The sequence below is a fragment of the Bos grunniens genome, chromosome 5 (genome assembly GCF_055505025.1).
Source record: "Bos grunniens cultivar Pamir isolate PY7600 chromosome 5, Bosgru_T2T1.0, whole genome shotgun sequence".
Lineage (NCBI taxonomy): Eukaryota > Metazoa > Chordata > Mammalia > Artiodactyla > Bovidae > Bos > Bos grunniens.
Genome location: NC_141169.1, coordinates 73,419,493 through 73,432,557, shown reverse-complemented (window position 1 = coordinate 73,432,557; position 13,065 = coordinate 73,419,493). Strand labels below are relative to the sequence as shown.

Sequence of the window (13,065 nt, the reverse complement as noted above, 5' to 3'; positions counted from 1 at the left end):
ATAATGAATTAGTACCTAAGTAAAGGACCATCTGTTACTCTTGTACTTTAAATTCATCTCTTTAGCACTGATGTTTCCTTCCTGTCTTCAGAGGGGTTTGAGTTCCCAGTTGAGCATTTTGTCATAAGGTGATCAGGGTGCTATATACCTGGCAAGGTTTTCCTCTAACGGATTTTCACAGTCAGTAAATGAATAAACTCTCTCTCCTAAAGACAATAGGATTCTCCATCTAGAACCAAATTTGTTCTCATTAGCTGGCTCTGAGGCTTTCAGTGGCAAGTTTTCTGGATGTTAATAATGCTATTTTGAGAATACCTGTACCTTACCTGCTTAATGAACATGATGATGGAAAAGCAAACTATTTTTCATTCCACTAAGAAAGACTTCATGCCCATTCCCTGTCTCATGTTTCAGTTCTAGACTTGCTTTGCTTTTTGTGAAATTATGTTCAAATCACACTTCCATTGGTGTTAATTTGGTGGCTTTTGCAATGGTCTTTAATTCTTCAGCTAGCAAGTAGCTTGTTCCCTGCTTATCCCTGATGGAGGCATTTTGTTTGGCTCAGGAATGTCTTTTGAATACTGGCTTCAGTGACAGAAGAGTGTCACAAACGGTGCTTAAATTTACACCTTAAACGTATCTGGAAAGGACATCTGTTGTATCAGCAGATTATTTATACAGTACTGGTTAATTAAAGAATAATCAGGCTTCTCCATATATGTGCAATCTGAGTGCTGTTTGATTCTTGATCCTCATAAAAGACATCTTAATCTTATTTACTGGGAAGATGTGGGAAATACATTATGTGACAGCTAAGGATTTGGAAGCCCTGAAAATGTGATTGCTAGATATTAAAGTCTAGGAAAAATTTGGGGCAACTTTATGTATGGTCAGGCTGATATTCAGTTGTTTTGAAAAATAAAACATTATTTGTTAAAATATTAAAATATTTCCACATTGGCTGTTAAGTGTTTCCAGAGGTAAGCTCCCCCGCCACACACACACGATTCCTGCTACACCCTGCCTCACCACCCCAGCAGCCACTGTTTTCCCCCCAAGGAATCTCCACCTTCCTCCTACCTCTAAAATTTTACCATTAAATCCACTAAAGATTTAACACCTGGCCTTCCGGGTTCTTCTGATCTCAAGGAGATAGCAGTGAGCAATGGCTTGGACGGAGAAGGCAATGGCATCCCACTCCAGTACTCTTGCCTGGAAAATCCCATGGACGGAGGAGCCTGGAAGGCTGCAGTCCATGGGGTTGCTAAGAGTCGGGCACGACAGAGCGACTTCACTTTCACTTTTCACTTTCATGCATTGGAGAAAGAAATGGCAACCCACTCCAGTGTTCTTGCCTGGAGAATCCCAGGGACGGGGGAGCCTGGTGGGCTGCCGTCTATGGGGTCGCACAGAGTCGGACACGACTGAAGCGACTTAGCAGCAGCAATGGCTTGGAGTGAGATCTTAGTTCCCTGCCCAGGCAATGAACTTGGGTAGCCTGGTGAAAAAATCGGAAATCCTAGCCACTAGACCAGGAAGGGTTAGAGGCTAGAGGCAAAGTTTCCCTGGCTTTTGTTCCATTTGAAAGTAAAAATGTTTCAAGGAGGCAAAAACTGTAAAAACAAGTAAAAAGTTTATTATTAGAGATATAGCCTAACAAGTTGGAGAGGGCACAAAGAAACAGTTTATTGAAGACAGAAGCAAGGCAGAGATGCACACCTGGAGAGAAAAGGGTGTGGGTTTCGTCCCTAATGGGGAGGAGTGCCCCAGAGAGGTGACCATTACTTACATAGAGCACTTCTTCTGGGCCTGTGTTTCCCTTTGGCCAATCATCTCATTGCTTTCACATCTGACTTGTCCTAGGTGCCTCCTTGGCATGCATGCACATCTTTTAATCAAGAAGGATTCCAACACAGAGGCCTATGGGAAGGTTGACAATCCCTTATGGGGTGGCACCTCTCCCTTTTGACCCCTAAGGAGACTTTCTGCGCATGAATAGTCAAGGAAGTCTCCTTGACTTGGAGAATGAGAAATACATGGTTTCTTTATCTTTTATTCAAGCAGGACGCAGCTCTTCCTCACTCCTGTCATCACCTTTATCTTGGAGTGTCTGCCCACAGGGGGCAGTTTTCAGCTGCTCAGCCTGGGGACCTTCTATCTCAAGCCTCACTTCTAGGACTTTGGTTATTGCTAGTGCCCCTGTGGCTAGCTGGCTTTCCATAAGTTGGCTGGTGGATGTTCTGCTGTACAGGTTGCTTAAAGTTTTTTCATGTCACCCCTGTGATTTATTACTGTGAGGATTCATTCATCTTGCTACCTATCACTTGAACATTCAAAGCATTCAGAAAACAGCCCTACAATCTTAGAAGGAAGGTTCTATTTGGAATAGTAAAAATAACTGAGTCGACTTAAAGTGGGTAAGACTGGCCACTTTCATCTCAATGAATCCAATATTCCTTTTACTGTTGTATTTTTTGGAGGCAAGCAGAGTGGGGCAAATATTCTTCACTCGTCAGTCAAAATGAGACTCTGGTCTTTTAAGACGTAACGCTCAACTTTCCTCCAAACTTTGCACCATGCTCCTAACTTGTTTTTAGATTCCAGTTTCATTAGTACCCAGAAAATAAGACCTGGAAAAACAGAGGTGAGAGCAGGTTTTTCTCCTTCCTCTTTGAGATGCTTTTAGGGCCCCCTAGTGGCTGTTTTGAAATAGGTTTCTTATGATTAGATCTCCTTGACCCTGATTTTTTTTTTTTTTTTTGAAGAGACCTTTTTGAATCTCTCCTATGACAGGTGCAATAACAGTATGGAGATAAATAGATAACAGTCGGTTTAGAGGGCTCAATATTTTTTTCAGTTCTCAGCTCTTAACAAAAGCAGTGTAGAGTCCTTAGAAATAACAGATATATCACCTTACCTATTCTGTTCTGCATTCCTCATACTATATCATAGCTGAAATCCTTTGAAGACATTTATATCTGGTTTGTGTCAAAGGGCTATAATTCATAGGCAAGTACATCCTACTTTTGGAGATAAAGATATAGATACAGGTATAGATAAAATCTCCCACTGGTGGGGGAAGAAATTCTTCAAATGTGGGGTTTGACGTGATATTAACTAACAGAAGGGTTCAGTTTGTGGAATAATTCAGTCTGGCAACATTCCTATCATTTACAGTATTAGATATTCCACTGACTTTAAAACACTGCAAAACTGAACTGACAGAGGAAAGCTTTTACATGTTTAAGGTGCTTACTGACTGATGCAAGTAATTTTTGTGAAACCCCTGAATAATGAATGTACCTTACTGATCAAGGTGACTATTATTCCCTTCCCTACCATGGTCATATTTTTCTTTCTAAAATCAAATCTCAAGAATACACTATATTGGGGTAATCATAATGGAGATGTTTATTTCCCACATGCTTATCTTTTAGTTTCTGATGTTATTCTATTGTTTTCCCCTTTGCTTGAAATTTATCAGGTCTCTCCTTTGTCAGTCACATTACTCTTATTCATATGCTAATATAATAATGTATTTTACACCACTAATGAATTGAAGCAAAGCAATGAATAAAAAGAAAGCCCAAATTCTTGCCATAACTTTACCCGGATCTGAGGCGAGGGTTGGACTAGCGGGGAGTAGGAGGAAGCAAGGACAGTCGGCCGCAAAAAATAAAAATGATCCCCTTGTTTTCAGCGAGTTCTAGAACAGAGCTGCACGTCACAGGAAGAGAGGAGCAGCTTTCGAGCTAAAAGGGTTGGCATTAAACTTTGACACCTAAATGGCCTCTAAGGATATTAGATAGTATTTAATCATTTAATATTCTCCGACACAGTAATGGCATCAAAACCAGAGATCTCCTATCCCTCCAAATGTGCAGGGTCAGACTCGTCCCCGCGGAGATAAGACAGCAGGACCCCAGCTTCATAGTTAACTTATCCCAAAGCTCCAATGCAAACGTTTTTTACTCCTTCGCCGGGGCCGCTGCTGTGCAACCACTACCTTCTTTTCGCATTCTCCTCGGCTCGGTGTGCCACAGAGATTAGGTAAACTGCGCTCCGAAGCTGGACAAGAGCGGGTGGTGGTGTTGCTCGCGGTGTAAGTTGGGGTGGGTGGGTTGGGGAGTCGTTGCTAAAAGAGGCTGGAAAGAAGGGAGCGGGTGGGGGGAAGGGTCCTGGCGATGACTCGGGTTATTGAGGCAGGAGTCAGCTCCCGAGCGGAGCGAGGGACAAACGTCCGGAGCCCTTGGGTCCCCAGCCTGACCTCTGGGGAATGTGGTCAGCGCAGCACCCCGAGCTCGGCGTCCTTTCCTTACGCACCCACTCCCTTCCCCACCCTTGTACTTTCTCTTTTTGCCTCCTTTCCTTGCCTCTTCCAAGAACTAGGATGGGCTTTCCGCTGCCTCCTCTGAAACCCAGGCTAAGAGAGCCCCGCGCGGAGGCGAGGCGGAGACCCGGCTGCCCACCCGGCTGGGGAGAGGTGGGGACCCTGGGGGGAAGGGGACCCCAGAAGCTCTGGGACCGAGCTGAGGAAAAACCCAGGAGCTGGATTGCGCGCCGCAGCTCCGGGCTCCCAGAGTTGTCCATCCTTCTCCCTGTCTCTCTGCTTTCTCCGTCTCTGGGTTTTCTCTCCGGGCCTCCACGTTCCAGCCACCCTCACCGCCCCCCTCCCCCCAACCCCCGGCCCAACCGATTTCACCCTTTCCTTCCTATAGAGAAGTCTCGGCGACCCACGCTGGTCTTTAGGATTGGGAGGCTGGAAGTCCATTCAATGGGATCCTGCGCTCGGGATTCTTATGCCGAGAGGGAAAGAGCAAGAATGAAATCAGAACAGGGAGGGGGCGTGTTGTGCTTGCATGGGGGTGTGTGTGTAGCGTGGGGGGTGGGGGGTGGGGCGCAAAGAAATGCAGTTTCCCCGAAAGAATACGGAGCCTTGGACCGGATTCTTGAATACGTAGCTCCAAATGATGCTGTCAAAGCCCTTCAACGTGGCTTCTCGCAGCCTCAGCCTGTCCCATATCCTGCCCACCTTCGAGAGGAGCGGCGACCCGAGTAAAAGTGGAGGCGGGGAAACTTCCTACTTTCCACGACGGCTGCTTTGTACAAGCAGGCGTGGACAGGCTGCACGGCCTTGCGAGCTTGCAACAAGAGTGTCTACGGCAGCAGCTGCGGACCCGTCCCGCTTCCCTTCCCCCTCTTTCCGCGAGGCTCGCCAAGCCCGAGGCGGCCGGGAGCGGCCCGGCTGGGGAGGGAGAAGGGCGGGGAGCTCCCAGCTTGCACCCTTTCATCTCGGCCCGGGCCAGAATCCCGGCTCCGGGTGTTGCTTCCGCCTGCGTGCGAGAGAGCAGAAGAAGTAGAAGGGAGGAGCCTCGCCCGGGGGCGGAGCCTAGGCGGGGGGCGGCCGCTAGGTCCGTGAGGCTGAGGCGCCTGCAATTGGCCGGTCCCGCCGTCACGGGGTGGAGGCGGGCGCCGAGGCGGGCACTGGCCCCGCCCCCGCTCGGAGCCCGGCCGGGGCTCGCGGTCCCCCCCAGCTGCACAGACATGACACAGACACACAGTCACTGCAGCTGCTGAGCGAGCCCGGCGCCCTGGGCACGCGGCGGCGGGGCCAGCCCGGACCCCGGACCCCAACGCTCGCCCGTCCGCACCCCCGCCGGGCCCCGCGCGGCGGCCCCCGCCTGGTCCGGCGCGCGAGGCGGGGATCGCGCGCCGGCTCCGGCCAGCGGCGCCCGGCTGCCTGCGGCGGTTGCAGCGACCGCCCAGCTCCGAGTGCTGGGCGCTCGGGGAAGCCGGCGCGTTTCGGAGGCGGCGGCGGCGGCCGAGGCCGGCGAGCGCTCCCGGAGGCAGCGGGGCCGCCCGCCTCGGCTCCCCGCACCCACTGCTCTGCGCTCCGCCTCCGCTCCGGTGACCTTCCCGGGGCGCCTCCCCCGGCCCCGCGCCCCCGGCCCCGCGCCCCAGGCCGGGGCGAGGCCCTCTCCAGCGTCTCCTTACCGCGGAGCCGCGGGCGGGCGGCGCAGGCCCGGGGGGAGGGGGCGCCGCGGCCGGTTGCAGCCCCCCTAGCCGCTGCGCTCTCGGTGCCCGGCCCGGCCGGACTGCCGCCGCTCCGCCGCCGCGCGGGAGCCCGGGCGCCCGAAGCTGGGGGCGCGGTTGCCGGGCTGGGAGCGGGCAGGCCCTGCCCTGAAGGGGCGAAGCGGCTCCGGGGAGCGCGGGAGGTGGAGCCGGCCCCGGCGGCCGCCCCGCGTCTCTCCCCAGCGCCACCTCCCCGGACCCCAGTCCGAGGCAGACCCAGGCCCCATCCCATGCGGGGCGCCCCCGGCTCGGAAGAGTCCGGGGGGCAGGGAGCAGCTCCAGGCAGCAGTGCCCAAGGGAGAGGAAGAAGAAACGGTGCTCAGCTCGAGCGGCCCGGACCCTCCCCGCCGCCTTCCGAGGCGGGGGCTGCCCCGAAGTCTGCGCTTGGCACCGACGCTCGGACTCGGGCAGCGCCTGCTGGGACCCCGACCCGGAACCCCTGCGCCTCGTAGGCGGCGGCGCCGCCGCGCCACCCGGCTCTTCCGCGGTCTCCCTCTGCCCAGCGGCAGTCACGGCCAAGGTAGGAACCCCGGGAGTGCGAGAGAGCCAGCCTGGGGCTCCCTGGTGAGCGGCGCCGGACAAGTTCTCCCGACCTGTGGCTGGTACTCCCTGTACTCAGGATGCCGGGGAAGAGGGAGGGAGTGAGGGAACACCCTCTGCCGCCTGGGCCCAGAGCCCTGGAGAGGCTGGAGTGAGAAGTCGCCGAGTTTCTGGAGTCCTGCTGGACTCGTCCCCGGGCCTGCCCTCCTCCTAGGCTCTCGGGCTGCTAACTGGAAGCAAGGAGGAATTTCCCGTTAACACCAGGAGGTGTTATCCACTCACCCTTTCCCATGCTGCTTGTTAGCTGTGAGCATCTGTGCTTTAGGGGAACCTGCTGTATTTGAAGCTGTCCCTTTGGGCGATCCCCACCAGCCTTTCCAGGCGTGATGCTGTGAAGAACTTTCTTTGCTCCATGTTGCAGAGTCGAGGCCAATTTGGGGTGAGAGCCACAGATTGCGAGTCCCTCGATTGGACAGTGCGATTTCGGTGACAGTGGTAGCTGGAGGCAGGAAACCCCATCAGTATCACCCCTATTAGACAAACCTGCTTGTGAGGGGTAGTCTCTGGGTAGCGATCCAGTCTTGTGAAAGTCATTGTTTCTGAAGGGTGGAATGACTCCAAAGTTTGTGCATTCTTAAGTTGTTTTGCTTACTGCCTTAGCACCTTCTTTGAAATTTTCCTCTTAAGGAACCTCAGTCCCCGCAAGCCTACCCTTGCCTGTTTGAAATTTACTGAACCCTTGATCTTTCCTTGGAACGATCTGATTTTAAATGGGTCACCTAGGAGGGAGCAGATTGTCTCTCCTGCCCTGAATATGTCCCCCCGGGTGACCCTGTTAATGGGGATGGATTTTTTTTTTTTTTTTTGTCCCTGAGCTGATGTACCTCAGTTGAGCAGGTTTTTGCCCATTTCTGAATCTGTGAATTTTGTCACTCAGTCATTAAAATGAACCCCCGAGGGAGCAGGATAGCAGCTTACACTCTGCTTGAATGTCACAGGAAGTTTTCCAGGGTCTTATGTAAGTGCCCCCAGAGTGGGCTCTGGTGCCAGCTTCCTTCCTGGGTGGGAGTGGGACTGGGGAAGGGGCACCAGGTGGGCATTCGTCTTCCCTTAAGGCAAGTGCCAGCCCTCTTCGACACAGGTGAAAACCCAAAGTGCTTATTCACTCCCTGCCGGCAGTCACTTCAGGTTAATTTTCCTCCTCACCTCTCTTGCCTCCTTCCCACCTCAGGAGTCAGCTTTGATAGACTTAAGATAAAGGAAGATTCTAAATTGGGAAAGGAACACGTGGAGGTTTCTTCTCTCATCCCTCACAAATGGGTGACATGAATGAATTACTCACGGGCATGGAGAGTCCTTGCTGAGGACTAAAAAAAAAACAAAACTGGCTTGAAGGTTTCACACGTCTTTTAGTGTACCTTTATTTTTCAAGAGTACTTTACACTTTAGTGAAAATTGCTTGCGGAGAACACACATTTATCGAGCCTGGCCCTATTAATTCCATCCCGGGAAGAAAACTAAATGGAACAGAGAGGCAAAATCGTCAAGGTTTAGCTCTTAGTGGGTTTTTGAGAATGGTAGGGAAAGGAAATAAATCTCCCTAGTGGAATAGAGAGGTTTTATAAGAAAATACAGTATCGCTCTGGGATAAGTGGATGTTGCTAGCAAGTATGGCTAACACTGAATGAAGTGTGCTGGGTTGGGGGTTAACTTTTTGGCGTGGGATAATGCAGATTCCTTTGCCTTTTTAAAACATAACTTAGAAGGGCCTCCATAATGAAATGCAAGGTTTTTCCATATCATTGCAGGTCCCAGGAGTGCTTCCACCTCTTGGGAAGGAAGCGAAGGTTTCCTGTGGTTCTGGGATCCTGAGTCCTGCTTGAAAGTTGATGCAGGAGTGCCTCCATCCTTCCGCTTTGTACAGTGGCAGGACACTAGGGGGGACTAGTTTTCTATTCCATCACCGATGAAGAAAACACCAGGACCTGTGTTACAAAAGGCTGTGGTTTATCTTGAAAGCTCAGGAATCCAAGTTTTTGGTACCCAGTACATGCTTGCACTAATGAGTGGATTCTGAATGCTTAAGCAGTAGGCCTGCTTACATCTAAAGTGTCATTTGGGCAATGACAGGTGATCTACAAAGTACTGTGTGAGACTCTGAAAAGACTCGGTGATAATCTAAGTACATGAGGGCTATAAGTTTTGGGGAGACAGAACCTCCTGCAAACTCTCTCCTTGGGCATTAGATGATGGTCTCATTTCCCTGGGGGTTTGTAATCTTAACACCCCCTTTTGGTTTTTTGAGCTGTACCTCTCCTGCTGTCTTCATAAAAACATGCCACCTCCATTCTAGTTGGTGCCTAAATCGACTCCATTAAGCTTAAAGTTTCTCACTGCCATTCCCTTAAAAGTACATGCCTGTATTTATACAGATGTAACAACTATTGGCAGTGTGGCTGTGCGCTCATCTCAGGTGTTCTCTGTGCACTTTTAACAGTATTAAATCATTAGTGTCTAGGTGTTATGCAGCAAAAATGGAAGATAATTCTATTTCAGCTGAAGAACAAAGCTGCCTGGCCCAGGCTTACCCACCGTGGCCAAGTCTTATCAAAACTGACTCCAGAGATGGGCAGACAGGAGAGGTTGGAGGAAGAGTCCAAGAAGAGACTGCCCAGCTTGGAATACTGGCACAAAGAGAGGCAGATGTTGCCAAGACTTAGGAGTTACTGGAGTCTTAAAGACCCAGCACAGCATCAAGAATCAGACTCAGCCTTTGGGTCTGTGAAGCTGCTGGAGTCATTACATTTCCCAGAATTTTGGAGTCTAGTGGGCTGTATTTGTGATCCTTTACCCATATGTATAGTGCATATTTAAGTAGTTTGAGGAGAGCTACTGATGGGACCTAGGGGAAATGGTCAGCATAAAACTATTTCTGCTATCAAAGGCTTTGTAGATTGATTCTCCTAAGCACAGTATAGCCAGGGGGTAAGAGATTAGAACAGGAAAATAGAAAACTGGTCTTGGGGAAGGTGTGTCCTGTAATCTTAAAATATGAATTAAGTCTTGTGACTTTCAAGGAAGCCACGTGGCAGAGGTTGAGTAAGAAATTGACACATGATTTGGGCCTCCTTTAGGGTCCAAGAATAAGGTGAAGGTGTGTTTGCAGCCAGGGATTCTCAGAGTGGGTGCACACAGGGTCATGGATGTAAGACTTAGGGGACTAAGAACTCCAGGTCACCCCCTCACCCCCAGCCCTTGACACCCTTGGTGATTCAGCCACCTCACAAGATCTGCTAGTGTTGATGAGGCTTTGAACCTCTGCTCCAGAGCATTTGACAGTGAGAGGCACTCAGGTCCTGTGTTCCTTCCTGACCCTACTGACATTTGGCGAGCAGGAGGCAGCAGCCAGTAAAGCTAAGGCTCGGAAGTGAAAGTCACTAAGTTGTGTCCAACTCCTTGCAACCCCATGGGCTGTAGCCTGCCAGGCTCCTCTATCCATGGAATTCTCCAGGCAAGAATACTGGAGTGGGTAGCCATTCCTTTCCCCAGGGGATCTTCTTGAGTGTATTCCAGGAGGCTTTTCTTCTTTTAACTTAGCAGATGATAACGGAACATCTGTCATGTGACAGATGCCATGCTCTGTGTGGAGGCTCCTGAGGGCCCATGATTAGTTTATAGTCTTCTGGGGGCAGGCAGACATTGAACCACTACAATGAGGTATTCTAGAGTACAGGTTTGTTTGAAGAATGAGCTTGAGTTTGCCAGGATAGTAGAATGGGAGGGAATGCCAGGCAGAAAGAACAGCATGGAAACCTTAAAATATGTAGTGTGAATGGAGAACAGTCAGTAGTGTGGCTGGAAGATAGGATGTTCTGGAAGAGGAAAGCTTGGTGTTACTTAGCAGGGAAATAATTTAACAGGATTCCTAGTTTCATGCTCTGTGTATTCAAGCTGTGGCAAGAATGATTGCTGGATAAGGTCCAAGAGTACCAGTTGATTATCCCACATTGTTATTAAAAGCAGAAAAGGACATTTTCTTTTTTTGTTCTTTATCCTACATGTAGCATTTTGTCTGTTTGTTGTTTTTTTTTAATAAACTATTAGCAATACAAATAAAGAAAAGGTCCCTTATCAACCATAAGTCTGTCCTCCTGTGTACATGAATTACATCTGCACCTTTCATTAGGTGATTATGCAGCAGTGGGAGAAATGACAGTGTTACTTGACAAATGATACAGTGAGGGGGAAAATTCTTCCCTATGAGAGCAAATTCCATTTTGTCAGATTTGCTTCTGGGTAGAGTTATGGCTGCATTTAACCCTCAAAAAGCGTCTTGTGTTTGGATTGTCTCAGTTGTGGCCTCAACTTTCTTTGCTGTTGGAAAAGGAAGAGTTTTGTAGTATTGAGGATGGGCATGCGTGTGCCCATGACTGTTTTGTGGGATGAAAACTTAAAGTGAGGAACAGAGGCATCCGTCTTCCTTGATGGCACTAGTGGTAAAGAACCCTCCTGCCAATGCAGGAGATGTAAGAAATGTGGGTTTGATCCCTGGGTTGGGAAGATCCCCTGGAGAAGGACATGGCAACCCACTCCTGGATTCTTGCCTGGAGAATCCCATGGACAAAGGAGCCTGGTCAGCTACAGTCCATGGGGTTGCAAAGAGTTGGACGTGACTGAAGCGACTTGGCACACACATACACACTGGCCAGAGGATATTAGAGAGAATGGAAAACCACAGTTGCAGTAGTGATCCCCAGGGTCAAATATATTTAGTTTTCCCAAAACAGTAGTCAGGATGAAAGTGAAAGTAGATGTCTCTCTCTCTCTCTCTCTCTGTGTATATGTTGTCTCTGTCATCCTTCCCTGAGTTCAATTGAGTTGACTGGGAGGCAGCAGAGTTTAGGTAAAATCTGGAGATCTGGGTTCACATCTTGCTTCAACTTATGCTGATTTGCACTTCCTGGCAAATAGATGGGAAAACAATGGAAACAATGAGAGACTTTATTTTCGTGGGCTCTAAAATCACTGCAGATGGTGACGGCAGTCTGAAATTAAAGGATGCTTGCTCCTTGGAAGAAAGGCTGTGCCCAACCTAGACAGCGTATCAAAAAGCAGAGACATTGCTTTGCTGACAAAGGTCTGTCTAGTCAAAGCTATGGTTTTTCCAGTGGTCATGTATAGATGTGAGAGTTAGACTATAAACAAAGCTGAGCGCTGAAGAATTGATGCTTCTAAACTGTGGTGTTGGAGAGGACTCTTGAGAGTCCCTTGGACTGCAAGGAGATCCAACCAGTCCATCCTAAAGGAGATCAGTCCTGAATATTCATTGGAAGGACTGATGCTGAAGTTGAAACTTCAGTACTTTGGTCACGTGATGTGAAGAACTGACTCATTGGAAAAGATCCTGATGCTGGGAAAGATTGACGGCAGGAGGAGAGGGGGTCGACAAAGGATAAGATGGTTGGATGGTATCACTGACTCGATGGACTTGAATTTGAGCAAGCTCTGGGAGTTGGTTGTGGACCAGGGAAGCCTGGTGTGCTGCAGTCCATGGGGTTGCAAAGAGTCAGACACGACTGAGTGACTGAACTGAACTGATGCTGACTTACTGTGTGACCTTAGACTGTGTATTGACATCTCCGGGTGGCTTCGGGTGCTGTCTCCATACTTCATTGAGTTTTTTGTCTTGTAACTAGGAATGCAGAGGCCAGAGGAAGGGTTTGTCTAAGTTAGTGGCAAAGCCCAGAGTACTTAGGTTTTCTAGTTTTCTAGCTCTAAAATGGGACGAGACCTGACCAGTTCAAAGGTGTGCTCTACCTTGAATTATCAAACCACTGCAAGCATACGGTGATGAAGAAAAGAACCACAAAACCTTTGCTGTGTTGATTTTAGATTCCATAGAATTGTAGATTGCAATAGAATTTCTCTGATATGTTAGGCCATTGATATGCATCTGGGCTTGCTTGCTAAGTTCTGTATTATGGAAACCAGTGGGTTTGGAAGTATTATCTATTCTTTGAGAACTACATGATGATGATGCACTTTGTGATAAAAGCGATGCTGAAAATTGTAATTGTTTCCAAATTAAGTAGATAAAAGCTGAGTTGACCCTGTGGCATTTTGCAAAGCCTGGACTCTAACAGGGAAAGGGGAACCTTCTCATTTCGCCTGGGAGATTACCTTGTAGGGGAGATGTGGGGTGAGTGTGAAGGGAGGAATTTTGAGAAGAAAAACAGATGCAGAAAAGCAATTGTGTCGAAGTAGAAGTCAGGAAAATTGCAAACCAACTTAACTTTAAGCCTTCAAATTTGTGTTGCTAGAAAGAAGTTTCCTCACCACTCTGGCTCTGATGCTCTCCTGGGTAGAAAGGGCTGTGCTTATTGGAAAGAAGAGATTAGAAGTAAGTGCAATTGTAAATATAAGGTTTGTGGCATTATTATTTCAATATTGAAG

At 49.2% G+C, this 13,065-nt stretch overlaps 1 protein-coding gene across 3 annotated transcripts in view; it reads left to right on the top strand.

Moving 5' to 3' along the window:
- The first annotated feature begins 3,754 nt into the window (after positions 1 to 3,754).
- LARGE1 (LARGE xylosyl- and glucuronyltransferase 1) overlaps positions 3,755 to 13,065 on the top strand; it is a 611,943-nt gene continuing 602,632 nt past the window's right edge. For 2 of the 3 annotated variants that reach the window (XM_086401203.1, XM_086401201.1), the window contains exon 1: positions 6,454 to 6,592. The gene's annotated coding sequence lies outside the window, so the exon portion shown is untranslated. Of the gene's footprint in view, positions 4,103 to 6,453; positions 6,593 to 13,065 lie in introns of those variants that run through there. The other variant, XM_086401204.1, reaches the window with a different exon arrangement.